Source organism: Hordeum vulgare, chromosome 7H, assembly GCF_904849725.1.
Source record: "Hordeum vulgare subsp. vulgare chromosome 7H, MorexV3_pseudomolecules_assembly, whole genome shotgun sequence".
NCBI lineage: Eukaryota > Viridiplantae > Streptophyta > Magnoliopsida > Poales > Poaceae > Hordeum > Hordeum vulgare.
The window spans coordinates 406,594,206-406,608,849 of record NC_058524.1 but is presented as its reverse complement, the minus strand read 5'-3'; positions in this window follow the sequence as shown (position 1 = coordinate 406,608,849).

Here is a 14,644-nt window from a genome sequence, read left to right as displayed (position 1 = left end):
ATGTACCATCTCAAGAATTAAAAATGATCCCAATCACTTGGTCGTTCGTAGTCTGGGGGCTTGACATGGTCGGTCCATTCAAGCCATCATCACATAAGAAAACCCACCTTTTGGTTGCGGTAGATAAGTTTACCAAGTGGGTTGAAAGATAGCCAATCAGTGACTGTGATGCCGAGACAATGGTTAAATTTTTGAAGAGCTGATTTTACATTTTGGGTATCCATGTAGCATTATCATAGACAATGGCACCAACTTATCCAAGGGAGCAATGGAACATTTGTGCTAACGGGAGCACATACAATTGATTTAGCCTTAGTGGCACATCCATAGTCTAATGAACAAGCCAAACGAGCTAATCGGGAGATACTACACGGAAGGAAACCCTAGCTTATGGTTCCCCTCGAGCGAACTCCTGGCTGTTGGGTCGGGGAACTTCCTGCAATACTTTGGAGCGTACAAACTACTCCTAACAGATCAACAAGCTACACGTTGTTTTTCCTCGTTTATGGAGCAGAAGATTTTTTGCCAAGCGACATCATACATGACTCCTCGAGGGTTACCACTTATGTGGAGGTTGATAATGAACAAGCCCGTCAGGACTCCTAGATGCATGGAGGAGGGACGTGATCTCGCAGCCTCATGATCAGCCATCTACCAACAAGATGTATGTCACTATCATAGTCGTAGAGTTCATAGTCGGACTTTCGAGGAAGGTGACTTAGTGCTCCTTTTGATTCAGGACCAAACAAGCATGCATAAGCTTTTGCCAGCATGGGAAGGACCTTTGTGATCAGTAAGAACCTCAATAATAGGCCATATTACCTGAGTGACATACGCGAACACAAGAAGTCACGCACCTCTCAAGAAGAGACCAACATGCCTTGGAATATTGCTCATCTTTGGTCTTATTATACTTAGAGCCAGTGGCTCCAACTCATTGTACATACATATGTACATACCTTCTTGTTCAATACGATAAAGTCGGCACCTCTGAAACTCGGGGTCTTTGTCGTTTCATCTCAAAAAAGTTGTGGATGAGTCTATATTATTTGAAAACAAGTCACTTGGGGGCTCCCGACTCAACGAGATATCCTTTAATATCCCACTTGATTCGGCTAAATGCCACTATAAACTTGTTTAAACCTACTTGTTTGCAAGATGTCACTCCAAAAACGTGACGTGATGTACTCTCGATAGGCTAATCCATATGGACCCTAAACTCATCCAGGTTAAAACATCGGCTTAAGTCACGTGAGAGCCGACTTACATAGAGTGAGGATAAACCACAGGCTATCACACAAACTTCATTGAAGCAAGACTCGAGCCTCGAAAGCCAGTCTCAAAGCTGAGCCTTAAAAGTCAGCTCATCAATTATGCAATTATGTATTTCTATTTTATATATCCTGATTTGCAGGTACAAGTATTTCATTTATTTTTGTCGTGTCAACACTAGTCTTCCGGGTTATGACACTAGATCACACGATCATTAGTGATTTTCCTTCGTAAAAATATCAAAAACTTTGCTACTTATAAGCATGATCTCATTCTTCTGGCTCATGGTACGCAGGAGAAGAACGGCTTAATGGACCTAAAGAAGTGCTATGCAAAGCAAAATCATTAATGAGTCATCACAGAAAAATAAAAAGGCAACGAGTATTACGTGCATGATGGCACAATAGACGACTCAAGTTTTCTACTCCTATTACAAGCTCATATTAGGGCCAAAAAAACCCAAAGTTTTTTGACAAGGACAAATAAGTACTCTTCCAAGCCGACTTGAGCACCCTCCGGGTTAGTTTCCTTGTGTTGGCCCTTTGCAACAGTGGCTTCTGGATCCACCTTAGCCGGCTCGTCATGATCGGTCTGGAGGTCCTTTCCCATGCATTGAATGGTTGTAAAAGCTTTGATAATTGAGTCACCATGGACGGTAACAGATGGGCAACATCAGGAGCAAATGATGGCTTACGACATGGAGGAACAAGCACGAAGGGATTATCTTCGGGCGGTTAAGACGTTTGTTCTCCTTTGAGTAGCTCGGTTGATATTTGTCCAAGTCTAACTTGTCCGCAAGTTTGTCGCCAACGCCAGGATCTCCTTCGCACACAAAGCAAACTCCTCTTCTGGAAATTCTGAGCCGTCAACTTTATACTCTCGGAAGCCGCCTTCCATAGCTGCTGATAACCCACAAGTGTAGGAGATCATTTGTAGCCTTTTTTGATAAGTAAGAGTGTCGAACCCAATGAGGAGCTAAAGGTAGAATTATTATTCTCTCAAGTTCTATCGACCACCGATACAACTCTACACATGCTATCGCTGTTTAAATAGCTCTTGTCGTGCTGAATCCAACAACCTTGAGTTTGCTCGATTCGGAGCTCGTATGTGAAAGTTATGGCAATTTCAGCTCGAGAGTTGTTTTTCTCTAAACACGCGGTAGTACCGCTTGGTACCATGGTACTACCGCTTGGGTGGTACTTCCACTGTGTACTACCGCTATCACCAGCTTCTACTACGAGCGCCTACGGTAGTATGAGCGGACATAGTTTTTTACTACCGCCCTCATGCGGTAGTACCGCAAAACCGTGTGCGGTACTACCGTGCCAGATTTTTGCACAACCGTAGCCTCAGCGGAGGTAGACGTGGAAGTAATTTTTTACTTCCGTGTACCTCCTGTGGCAGTTGGATACTACCCTGCAGTAGTAACGTAAGGGCGTGCGGTAGTACCGCTCTGGCGGTTCTATCGCTCGTTGCGCGTGCAGTACTTCCTCCCTCTGCCACTACAATGTGTGCGGTAGTACCGCACCGGGCAGTGGTAGAACCACTGTGCTCGGGCTGAATGTGGAGGTAATGGGTGGATTCTTTCCCCCACTATATAAAGGGGGTCTTCTTTCCCATTGGATATCTATCTGTTGAGCTCGTGTTCTTCCCCCATTGTTGACCTTCTTCGAGCTTGCTAACTCTCAATCCCTCCAATGTTTCTTGCTCCTTTTTGAGGGAAAAGAGAGAGGAGATCTAGATCCACATTTCCACCAATCACTTTCTCCTCTAAGTGAGGGGAACCCCTTGGATCTAGTTCTTGGAGTTCTTGGTGTTCTTCTTTGTTCTTTCTCTCATTTTCACCATAACATTAGTTGTTGTGGTGGGATTTGGGAGTGAATGACTTGGGCACTCCGTGTGCCCTTGACATTGCATTCGGTGCATAGGTTTGAGTTCTCCACGGTGATATGTGGACGTGAAGTTTGACGAGTTTATTACCCTTTGGTACTTGGTACCCTAGAGATTGTTCTTCGTGGATGCTTTGGCGTCCTAGAAGGTTGGTGGTGCCTCGGAGCTCAATCATTGTGGTGTAAAGCTCCGGGCAAGCGTCGGGGTCTCTAATTAGGTTGTGGAGATTTCCCCGAGCATTTGTGGTCACTTCGAAGCCATATGCCTTTGTGGTGAAGCTTAGTGGTGTTGTTGGGAGCCTCCAATTAAGTTGTGGACATTGCCCCAAGCTGTTTGTACGAGTTAGGTGACCGCCCTCAAGGGTCCTTTAGTGGAATCATGACATCTTGCATTGTGTGAGGGCATGACGAGATTACGGTGGCCTTAGTGGCATCTTGGGGAGCATTGTGCCTCCACACCGCTCCAAATAGAGATTAGCATCTGCAAGGGTGTGAACTTTGGGATACATCGTTGTCTCCGCGTGCCTTGGTTATCTCTCACCCGAGCTCTTTACTTATGCACTTTACTTTGTGATAGCCATATTGTTTCTTGGTATATATCTTGCTATCACTTAGTTGTTTATCTTGCTTAGCATAAGTTGTTGGTGCACATAGGTCAGCCTAGTTGTTTTAGGTGTTGTGCTTGACAAATTAAACGTTAGTTTTATTCCGCATTTGTTCAAGCCTAAACCGTAATTATTTTAAAGTGCCTATTCACCCCCCTCTAGGCGACATCCATGTCCTTTCAAATACTTATAAGCACAAGCAACAAAATCATCAATCTTTCAAAGTATACGATCCTCAAAGTATGTTTACCCCCAATTCATCTTATTATATTAGCAAGGCGTGTCTCCATCTTCAATACATTAATACAAATGTTAAGAACCATGGTGTCCAAGTTAGGCAATTGGATTGTACTTTTTCAATATGCATCAACTTTCTATTCTTCACGCAATACATGACCGTGAACCATTGGACATAGCATATAGGTGGAATAGAATATGGTGGTATGTTTCAAAGGGATAAAAGTGGAAAATAAAGTCTTGCATCAACTTGGCGTATTAACAGGCTATGGAGGTGCCCATCAATAGATATCAATGCGAGTAGGGATTGTCGTGCAACGGATGCACTAGATCTATAAGTGTATGAAAGCTTGACTGAAGCTAAGTGGGTGTGCATCCAACTTGCTTGCTCATGAAGACCTCGGGCATTTGAGGACACCCTTCATCGAAATATACAAGCCAGGATCTATTATGAAAAAATCCCACTAGCACATGGAAGTGACAAAACAAGAGACTCTCTATATGAAGAACATGGTGCCACTTTGAGGCACAAGTGTGGTAAAGGATAGTAGAAAGGTCCTTTCTCTCCTTTTCTCTCATTTATTTGTTTTGTTTTTTCATGGTGGGAATTTCTCTCTCTTCGCCTCCCCCATTTTTCATGGTGGACTCATTTGGCCTCCCCAATTTTTATTTCCTAACTTGGACAATGCTTTAATAATGATAATCATCACACTTTTATTTACTTACAACTCAACAACAACATGAAAACTGATAGGACAATATGACTGTGTATGAATGCCTTTGGAAGTGTACCGGGATGTGCAAAGATCTAGCGTGACATGTATAAAAAATATGATGAATGGTGGATTTTCCACAAATACTACGTCAGATCTATATGATCACGCAAAGCATTATGACGATGAACGAACTAGTCATGTGACGTGATGATGGCATTTCCATGGCAATATATCTTGCAATGGCTATTAAAATGACATGATAGGTAGGTATGGTGTCTATTTTGAGGAGGATATAAGAAGGCTTATGTCCAACAAATCATGTCATGACACGGGGTTTGGACGCACCTGCAAAAGTTGCACCGATCCTCGAGGTGAGAACGGGCGACGCACGGTACCATAGAGGCTAGCAAATACGAGGAGGTGAGATTGCGTATATCCATGGTGTCACATTACACATGAAGAACTAGTGTACTTATTGCAAATTTTATTAGTTTTATCAAAAATCAAAGTACTACTCGCATGCCCCGAGGGAGAGTGTTGGTAGGATTAACCACCGCGCGTCTCCCGCTCAAAACAACACTAGGATTTCAACAAGAAATAGAAATGCTCACACATCATCACCGTGCCCTTTTAGTTTTTAGACAAACAAGAAGTTAACACCTCTTAATACCGACACTTCTAAGAATAAAAAATGATGCACTCACACCCTTTCTCATACCACATCAATATCATTAACCCACAATTTCTATTAAATGTACTACATGAAGGTTTTGATTATCACTCCTTGAATACCTATTATTTTTGGACAAGTCTTATAACCCATGCAAATTACCATAAATTTGTATTAACTCTCAAAAATATAAGTGAATAACGGGAGTTTAATTATTTCTACAAAAGACCATGTTCTGATGAATATAAGTGAAGCAAAAGAGCATTCTACAAATAACGGTTTTCTATATGTAGAGAAGGCATCCAACTTCAAATGATATAAGTGAAGCACATGAAGCATTCTATAAATCAACTCAAAAGATATAAGTGAAGTGCAAAGAGCATTCTATAAATCAACCATGGACATTCCCAAACTAGCATGGTGCATTGCTAAAAGGAAAATAAAAGGCACACGACGCTCCAATAATGTATGCATATCATGTGAACAAAACAAAAACCGAAACATACCGATGGTTGTTGAAGAAGAGAATGGGATACCTTCTAGGGCATCCCCAAGCTTATATGCTTGAGTCTCCTTGAATATTGACTTGGGGTGCCTTGGGCATCCCCAAGCTTGAACTCTTGTCTCTCCTTATTCTTCTCATATCAATACCTCCTCGATTTTCGAACACTTCGTCCACACAAAACTTAATAGAAGTTTCATTAGAGAGGTTAGTTCATATACCATCAAATCTCATATGTTCTGCCATAAAATTATTGCATAATTATAATCTAACATTACCCACTATATTCTATCACAATTATATGGCTCCCAAGTCAATGGGGCTCAACAAGAATTCAAACATAAGCACAAAAAGCAAGTATAACAGCAATGAAAAACAGGATGGTCCGTAAAGATGCAGATGAAACATACACTTATATAAGTTAGAAAATTCAGAAAACATAGGAATTTGTAAATAATTTATATAAGACTAATGTGTAATAAATTCAGAAAAGTTTGGCATTCGAGTAAAATATGAAAAATCAAACACTACAGCCAAAGTTTCTGTTTTTATCAAGCACATATCAAACAAGCAATTTAAACATCCTAAAGATAAAACTTGGCACATTATTTTTATAATACAATGGATTTGCACAAGGGGGTAATGATTTTTGTTAAAGTTTTCGAGTAATCAAGATTCACAAAGTTTCCATGGGTATGAACAAAGTTCAAGGCTAGCCCCCATTTCAACGGTGCTCGTACTTCTCACTTTCGCTTTTCTTTTCGAAAAAGTTTTAGGTTACCCACTTTATTTGTTTGTTTTAAATTATTTAAAATCACACAACATAAATAATTTACTCTCTAAAACTTCCGGGTTGTCTCCCTCACAATGCTTTCTTTAAAGCCATTAAGCTAGGCATATAGTGCTCACGTAATTGATCCACCCAGATCCCAAGGTATATCAAAGCTAGTTTTAATTAACAATGATTTGTAATTAAGTAGTGAGCACAAAGTGATATATATATCATGTGAAATAAAAGTCTAAGTCTTTTCCTATGCATTGGCATGCCATAAAAGAACAATTCATTCACACAAACTAAAGGCCAATATGTAGCATAAGTAGTTTCTTGCAATTTTATCGTATTGGAAACATAGAGAGGTGAAGAATTTGTTCCTCTCTCTTAATTATTGCAAGTAGGAGGAGAAACCACATGCATATTATATCCTTCAAAATCATCATGTGTAGTGGTAAAACGCAACCCATCAATATCATCCTTAATAAGTGCAAACTTCTCCGATATGGTGTAGTTGGGAGAATTAAAAAAGATAATATGACTATCGTCTATGGGTGCAATAGCAACAATTTCATGCTTAACATAAGGAACTAGAACAATTTCATCTCCAAAAGCATGATTCATATTGGCATCATGGCCACAAGCATAGCAAGCATCAAGTTCATCAAAAAGGGATATTTCAAATGAATCAAAGTGATCATAGCAATCATCATAGCATTCATCATTCAGTATGTGTGAAGGGAAATTAAACAATGTATGAGTTGAGGAGTTACTTAGGTGGGAATGGGTAGCTAATCCGTTCTTCCTCCTTTTGTTCTTTGCTCTCCTACTCATCTTTTTCATCTAATGAGCTCACACATTCTACAATTTCTTCTTCCATATACTCCTGCAAAACATTTGTATCTTCCATGTCAGCATTCATTGTTTCAATAAATTCATTAATACCAACATTATATTCATAATTCTCATAGAAATATTTAAGTATGGAAAAAAATTTAGATTTGAAATGAATATCATTATACTTTGCAATCAAAGAAGCAATTTCATATGCACCCTTAAAAGCAACAAATTCTTCTATTTGTTCCACATCATAGTAATCATATATACCATTAGCATAAGAAGCCAAGGTTTTATTATCATTAAATTCACATTGGAAGGGGAGGTGTTGACCGTTACTCTTAGAGCAACAAGTATAATCACTTCTCACGCATAAATACCAAGCATACCAACGCAACTTTTAAATTTGATCCCATAAGTGTTTCCCATTTTGAGAAAAGCGATAATCCCTAAAGTACACACGTTGATCCAATGTGTCTCCCATTATCAAGTTGAATGGGGATTTCTGAAGATTATGAAAGCAGTAATTAACGTGTTTCACATAACCAACATCGAGGGTTTGAGGAGGTTCCCCATCTCCATGAGTACAAGTACAACTAATTTTGTTGGTGTTTCATGTTCCATATAGATAACTAAAGATATAAAACAACTAATAAGAGAAAATAAAAATTACTTAGTGATAAAGCAAACAAGCACACACGATAATATCAACCACTACACCATTGCTCCCCGACAACAGCGCCAAAAAAAGGTCTTGATAATCCACAAGTGTAGGGGGTCGTTTATAGACTTTTTTGATAAGTACGAGTGTCGAACCCAACGAGGAGCTAACGGTAGAATTAATATTATCTCAAGTTCTATCGACCACTGATACAACTCTACGCACGCTAACGCTTACTTTAACTAGAACAAGTATGAAACTACTTTGCGGGAAAGAAAATAGAAGTACTTCGTAGGTGTAATAGATAGTTTTGCAAGATAATAAAGAACAAGAAAATAAAAGTTAGTTGTTGTTTTAGATAAATATGATTTTACTTGGTTATTTAGTATAAAGATTTTTGTGTAACGCAAGAGAAAGATTTTCCATAGGAAATTGAATATAACATGATAGATAGTTATCATATGCAAATGAGTGAGAGGCATACGCTAACACACTTTCTGTACTTGGATCATATGCACTTATGATTGGACCTCTAGCAAGCATCTGCGACTACTTGAAATCATCAAGGTAAACCCAACCATAACATTAAACATCAAGTCCTCTTTACTCCCATGCACAAAAAACTTCCCTACTCGGGTGTAAGCTTCTGTCACTCTAGCCATCCACTATAAGCGAATTTTGAACATATTGCAAACCCTTCAGCAGAATTCCTTCACGTGTGCGCCTCACGGAAGGAACCTTAGGACAACAACATATCATCATACAACTCATATCAATAACATCATATCACAATTAACCCGTAGGACAAAATAAATCTACTCATGCGTCATAGGATAGCCACACATCATTGGATAATAATATATAGCTTTAAGGACCATGATTAAGTAGAGGTTACATCGAGGAGAAGAAGTTTTACACCGCTACAAAGAGGGGGAGAGAGTTGATGGTGACGGTGACAAAGTTGTAGTTGTAGATCTCCGTCACGAGGGTTGCGGTGGCGGCACTCCCGCCCCCCGTCCTTCTTCTTCTTCCTTGGCCTCCTCCCTAGGTGGGAGGAGGGTTTCCCTTTTGGTCCATGGCCACCATGGCTCCCGGAGGGCAGCAGCTCCTCCGAGATTGGATCTCTCTCTTTCTCTCTCTGTTTCTCTCTTATTTTTGCGAGCTATTTTCTGGCCCTTCATCATTTCTTAAATATACGGAGATCCCTAACTCCGATCGGGCTGAAACTTTCAGGGGATTTTTATGGTGAAAATATCTTCCTAGGGGCAGAAGGATAGCCCCGGCCAACTTAAGGAGGGGGGGGACAAGCGATCAAGGCGCGTGCCCCCAGGTCGTGCCTTGTTGGCTTGTGCCTTCCTCGGGCACCGTCTTACATTGATTAGGACTCACAAAATTCACATGTATTCCAAAAAAATCTCTGAATTTTTTATAGTGTTTGGACTTCATTTGATATGGAATTTCCGCGAAACAAAACACACAAAAAATAGGAATTGACACTAGGCACTGGGTCAATAGATTAGTGCTCATAAATAAATTAAATTGGTAAATAATTACTCAAAAAATATCCTAGAATGGTAATATAATAACATGGAACAATAAAAAAAATTATATATATGTTGTAGATGTATCAGCTACTCGCTCTAACTCTAGCGCATAGGCCTTTGCACGTGCAAGTGCCATATTGTCTCCAGCTCGAGCCACAAATATCTTGGCTTCTTCAATCCACTAAGGGACCATTGATAGTTGTGACGCCCTCGATTTGATCATACGCCAACATACACGCAAATGCGTACGACCAAGCTCAAGGACTCACATGAAGATATCACAACACAACTCTAGACACAAATAAAACATACAAGATTCACATTACAAGCCAGAGGCCTCGAGGGCTAGAATACAGAAGCTCGACACACGAGTCAGTGGAAGCAACAAATATCTAAGTACACACATTAAACATGGGGTGCCTTAGAGAAGGCTAGCACAAAAAAAAACAACGATCGAACGAGGCGAGGCCTCCTGCCTGGGAGCTTCCTAAGTACTCCTGGTCTTCAGCGGCCTCCACGTAGTAGTAGGCACCATCGGGGTACTAGTCGGCGGTGGCGGGATACTCCATCTCCTGGGCTCCATCATCTGGTTGTAGCAACGGAGTTAGGGGACAAAATGGGGAGCAAAGTAACGATGAGTACTCATCCAAAGTACTCGCAAGACTGACATCAAAACTAAGCTAAGAATGCATCAGTATCAAAGGAAAGGGTTTATATGTGGACTGAGTGCAGCAATGCGAGAAAGAGACGGAAGGCCTAGCCTATCAAAGACTAGCATCTTCCGGGGGTCTTGCAACAATAGACGAGAGTAGAACAGGTAACACAATTAATAGTCATATTGTTGCAGCAGTATTAATATGAGGTCACGCCCACAGATTCTCCCTCGACTCCCTGCGAGGAAGAAATCCTGGAGCAAAAAAATCCAGTTAAGTAACAGTTGTACTTGTATAAGATCGGGCACAACTCAAAGTCGTCCTATAACCATGGACACAGCTATTAGAATAGATAAGTTCTTCCCTACACGGGTGCACAACATATTCCCCGTCACGCTCAATAACAATCTGGCCGGACACACTTTTTTGGGACATGCCCGGCCTCGGAATATCGACATGTCACACCCCCACCTAGACTCCAAAGAGAGTGCAGCCCGCCGGTCTAAATCCTAAGCACGCATGGTTCATGGGCCCATCACCCTTTGCACTCTTGCATGATGCGAGGGCGGCCGATGTCAGTCCTAGCACCCCTTATTACAAGCGCGATGCATATCCGGACCACTCGGGCGCGCGCCGCTCCATTGCTGACGTGTGAAGAGGTTCGGCTGATACTAGGACGCCGAGTACCCATAATTCTTCCCAAGTAGACGGTTAGTGCGTAATAAGGCCTTCCAACCAACCTAGATCAAATACCCAAATCCATTAATATTTTAATTAACTAATCGACACATCCACGCGGGAATCCACCCGCCTAACATTGTTCATTAATGTTCAGAGTATCATGGTCAAATAACTGTGTGGTTGTAACATTAGGGGGATCCGAGGTATCACCCTCGTTGGATCCCAAACGATGTAACCGTCACGGTGGACTTGGAGGAATTACCCTCGAGGGTCTCACAGTTGAGGGGCTGTACGACAGAGTCATCGTTGGGAGTGGTGAAGGAGGAATCACCCTCGATAACCATGACCGACTAGCTACACTACAGAGATATCATCATGAGTACTTCACGAGGTGTCACCCTCGGTACCCGATAGTAGCTCTGCAGCGTCGTACAACTAAGGGGGGTGTAAGTGTTGTGCCGGGTCTTGGCTCGTCGATCATGGGTCGAGACTCGACAATAAAGCGGGGTAACTGGACTAAGGGGTCAGAGGGGATGACTGAGCCACCTATGCTAAGCAGTTTAAAGTGCGGTACTGAAAGTAGCAGTTCATCAAAAATAGGCTATGCATCAGATATAGGAGCTAACTATAGGAGTAGCAAAATTCTAGTGCAAGCACGAGGGAGAAATAAATGGGCGATATAGGAATGATCAAGGGGGTTTGCTTGCCTTGTTGCTCTGCGGCAGAGGGTTGGTCGTCAAGAGGGTAGTCGTACCCGTTCAGGAAAATTATCAGATGATATTTCCCGGTTCTCTTTCTACTACGTGTTAGATGAAAACGGTGGAAAAGTTCCACGTTTGCTATGCTAGGGGCGCGAGATAGACGAACGGATAGTGTATCCGGGTTCGTCTCGTTCTGCTCATCAAATTTCATGTTCAAAACATTTTCATCTGACTTATGGATTATTTTATATTAATTTTTAAAGTTTAATTAATATTTGGAATTAAACAGATTTAACTAATTCAACTAATTAAATATGACAGCATGGTGATGTCAGCATGACATCAGTAGTCAACACGGGTTTGACTCGTCAAATATGACTAGTGGGTCCCATGTCTCGTAGGCACATTTATTTTTAGGGTTAAAAAACTATTTTATCAAGTTAATTAGTGGGATGGGACCCACCTATCATACACTGCTCAAGATACTTAATTTATTTAATTAACAGATTCACCTAACAATTTATTTAACTAACTTACCAAATCTTTAAACATTGCAATTAACTAAATACTTATTTATCTATTATTATTATTATTATTAAATCCTAATTATCCAAAACAGTAATTACTGCTTAACTAAATAGTTAATCCAATTTATTAATATTAAATATTTCTATAACTATTTTTATTTTTCTTTTTGCATGTTTTTATGAGGGACCCCACCTGTCATTTGGTGGGAGTTGTAGGGCCGAACTGTCATTGGGATAGCGAGCCCACCTACACTACGCTCACACACAAGCTATACACACGTTTATATTCATACATATATATGTTTTGCACATACATGCATCTGCACACATACATACATTTTTATACACATGCATACATTGCATGCATATATCCATATACATACCCACATGTACACATGCATACATACATTCATATACACTTATACACATACATGCCTATAAACATAATACATATTGTTTCTTTTATTTTATTTTTGTATCTCTTTCTCTCAAATCACAGGAAGCAATTCCTCCTACTCCTGGCTAGCAGGATGGAAATGGCGCCGTGGCGAGGTGGAGGTCACCGGGGGGGAGGAAGGGGAGGGTCTCACCCTCCGTGTAGTCGAGCTGCGGCTCGGGGTAGTCCGCTGGCGGGTCGTCCTCGGTGTGGTGGCGCCGGATCCGGTGAGGAGGAGACCTGGCGGCAGCGGATCCGACGCGGCCGGGGGGAGGAAAGAGGTGGCCGGCGGGGAAGGAGCCAGTGGGGCTGCGACCTCGACCTCGGCCTCCCAGCCCGATCCCTCCTAGATCGGGAGTGAGAGGTGATACGTCTCCATCGTATCTACTTTTCCAAACTCTTTTGCCCTTGTTTTGGACTCTAATTTGCATGATTTGAATGGAACTAACCTGGACTAACGTTGTTTTCAGCGGAATTGCCTTGGTGTTGTTTTTGTGCAGAAATCAAAGTTCTCCAAATGTCCTCAAAATTTACGGGGAACTTTTTTGTAAAGTATAAAAAATATCCGCGCCAATCTCCACCTGAGGGGGTGGGCCAGTGGGCCACAAGCCTTGCCTCCACCACCCCCTGGTGGCGGTGGGCAAGCTTGTGGGGCCCACACGGCTCTGTCACCCCCAATCTCAGCTCTATCAGTTCACTTTCGTCCCAGAAAAAATAAAAAGAGAAGATTTTGTCGCGTTTGCGATACGGAGGCGTCGCCACATCCTGTTCTTCATCTGGAGGGCAGATCTGGAGTCCGTTTTGGGCTCCGGAGAGGGGAAATCGTCGCCATCGTCATCATCAACCTTCTTCCCTCTCAAATTCCATGAAGCTCTTCGTCGTTCGTGAGTAATCTATTCGTAGGCTCGTTGGGCAGTGATGAGTAGGATGAGATCTATCATGTAATCAAGTTAGTTTTTATGGGGATTGATCCCTAGTATCCACTATGTTCTGAGATTAATGTTGCTACTACTTTGCCATGCTTAATGCTTGTCACTAGGGCCCGAGTGCCATGATTTGAGATCTGAAATTATTATGTTATCACCAATATATGTGTGTTTTAGATCCGATCTTGCAAGTTGTAGTTACCTACTATGTGTTATGATCCGGCACCCGGAGTGACAATAACCGGAACCACTCCCGATGATGACCATAGTTTGAGGAGTTCATGTGTTCACCAAGTGCTAATGCGTTGGTCCAGTTCTTTATTAAAAGGAGAACCTTAATATCCTGTAGTTTCCTTTTGGACCCCGCTGCCACGGGAGGGATGGACAATAGATGTCATGCAAGTTCTTTTCCCTAAGCACGTATGACGACACACGGAATGCATGCCTACATTACATTGACGAACGGGAGCTAGCCACATATCTCTCCGTGTTATAACTGTTGCATGATGAATATCACCCAAACAAATCATCGACCCATTGCCTACGAGTTTGTCCTACTGCTGCTGTTACTTGTCTTGCTCTACTGCTGTTACTTGTCTTGCTCTGCTGCTACTGTTGCTACTATTGTCACGTGGTACTTTTGCTACTTGCTACTGCTGTCACTATTGTTGTTCCTTGCCGCTGCTATTACTCGTTACACTGCTGCTACCTGCTACAATCTTGATCGCTGGTCGTTGACGGGAACAGACAATTTCCGTCAACGGGCAACTTGGCGCCATTGATACAATCGTTAGAAATAGTCTGCCGTGTCAACAGATCGTTTCTGACACCGTTGTTATCATACTACTTTGCTGTTACTACTTTGCTTGCACATACTAATCTTTCAGGTGTGGTTGGATCTGACACAATCAGCTGCTAATACTTGAGAGTATCCTCTCACTTCCTATAGGCGATCAATAAATTTGGGTCGAATACTCTACCCTCGATAACTGCTACGATCCCACGCGCTGGTGGG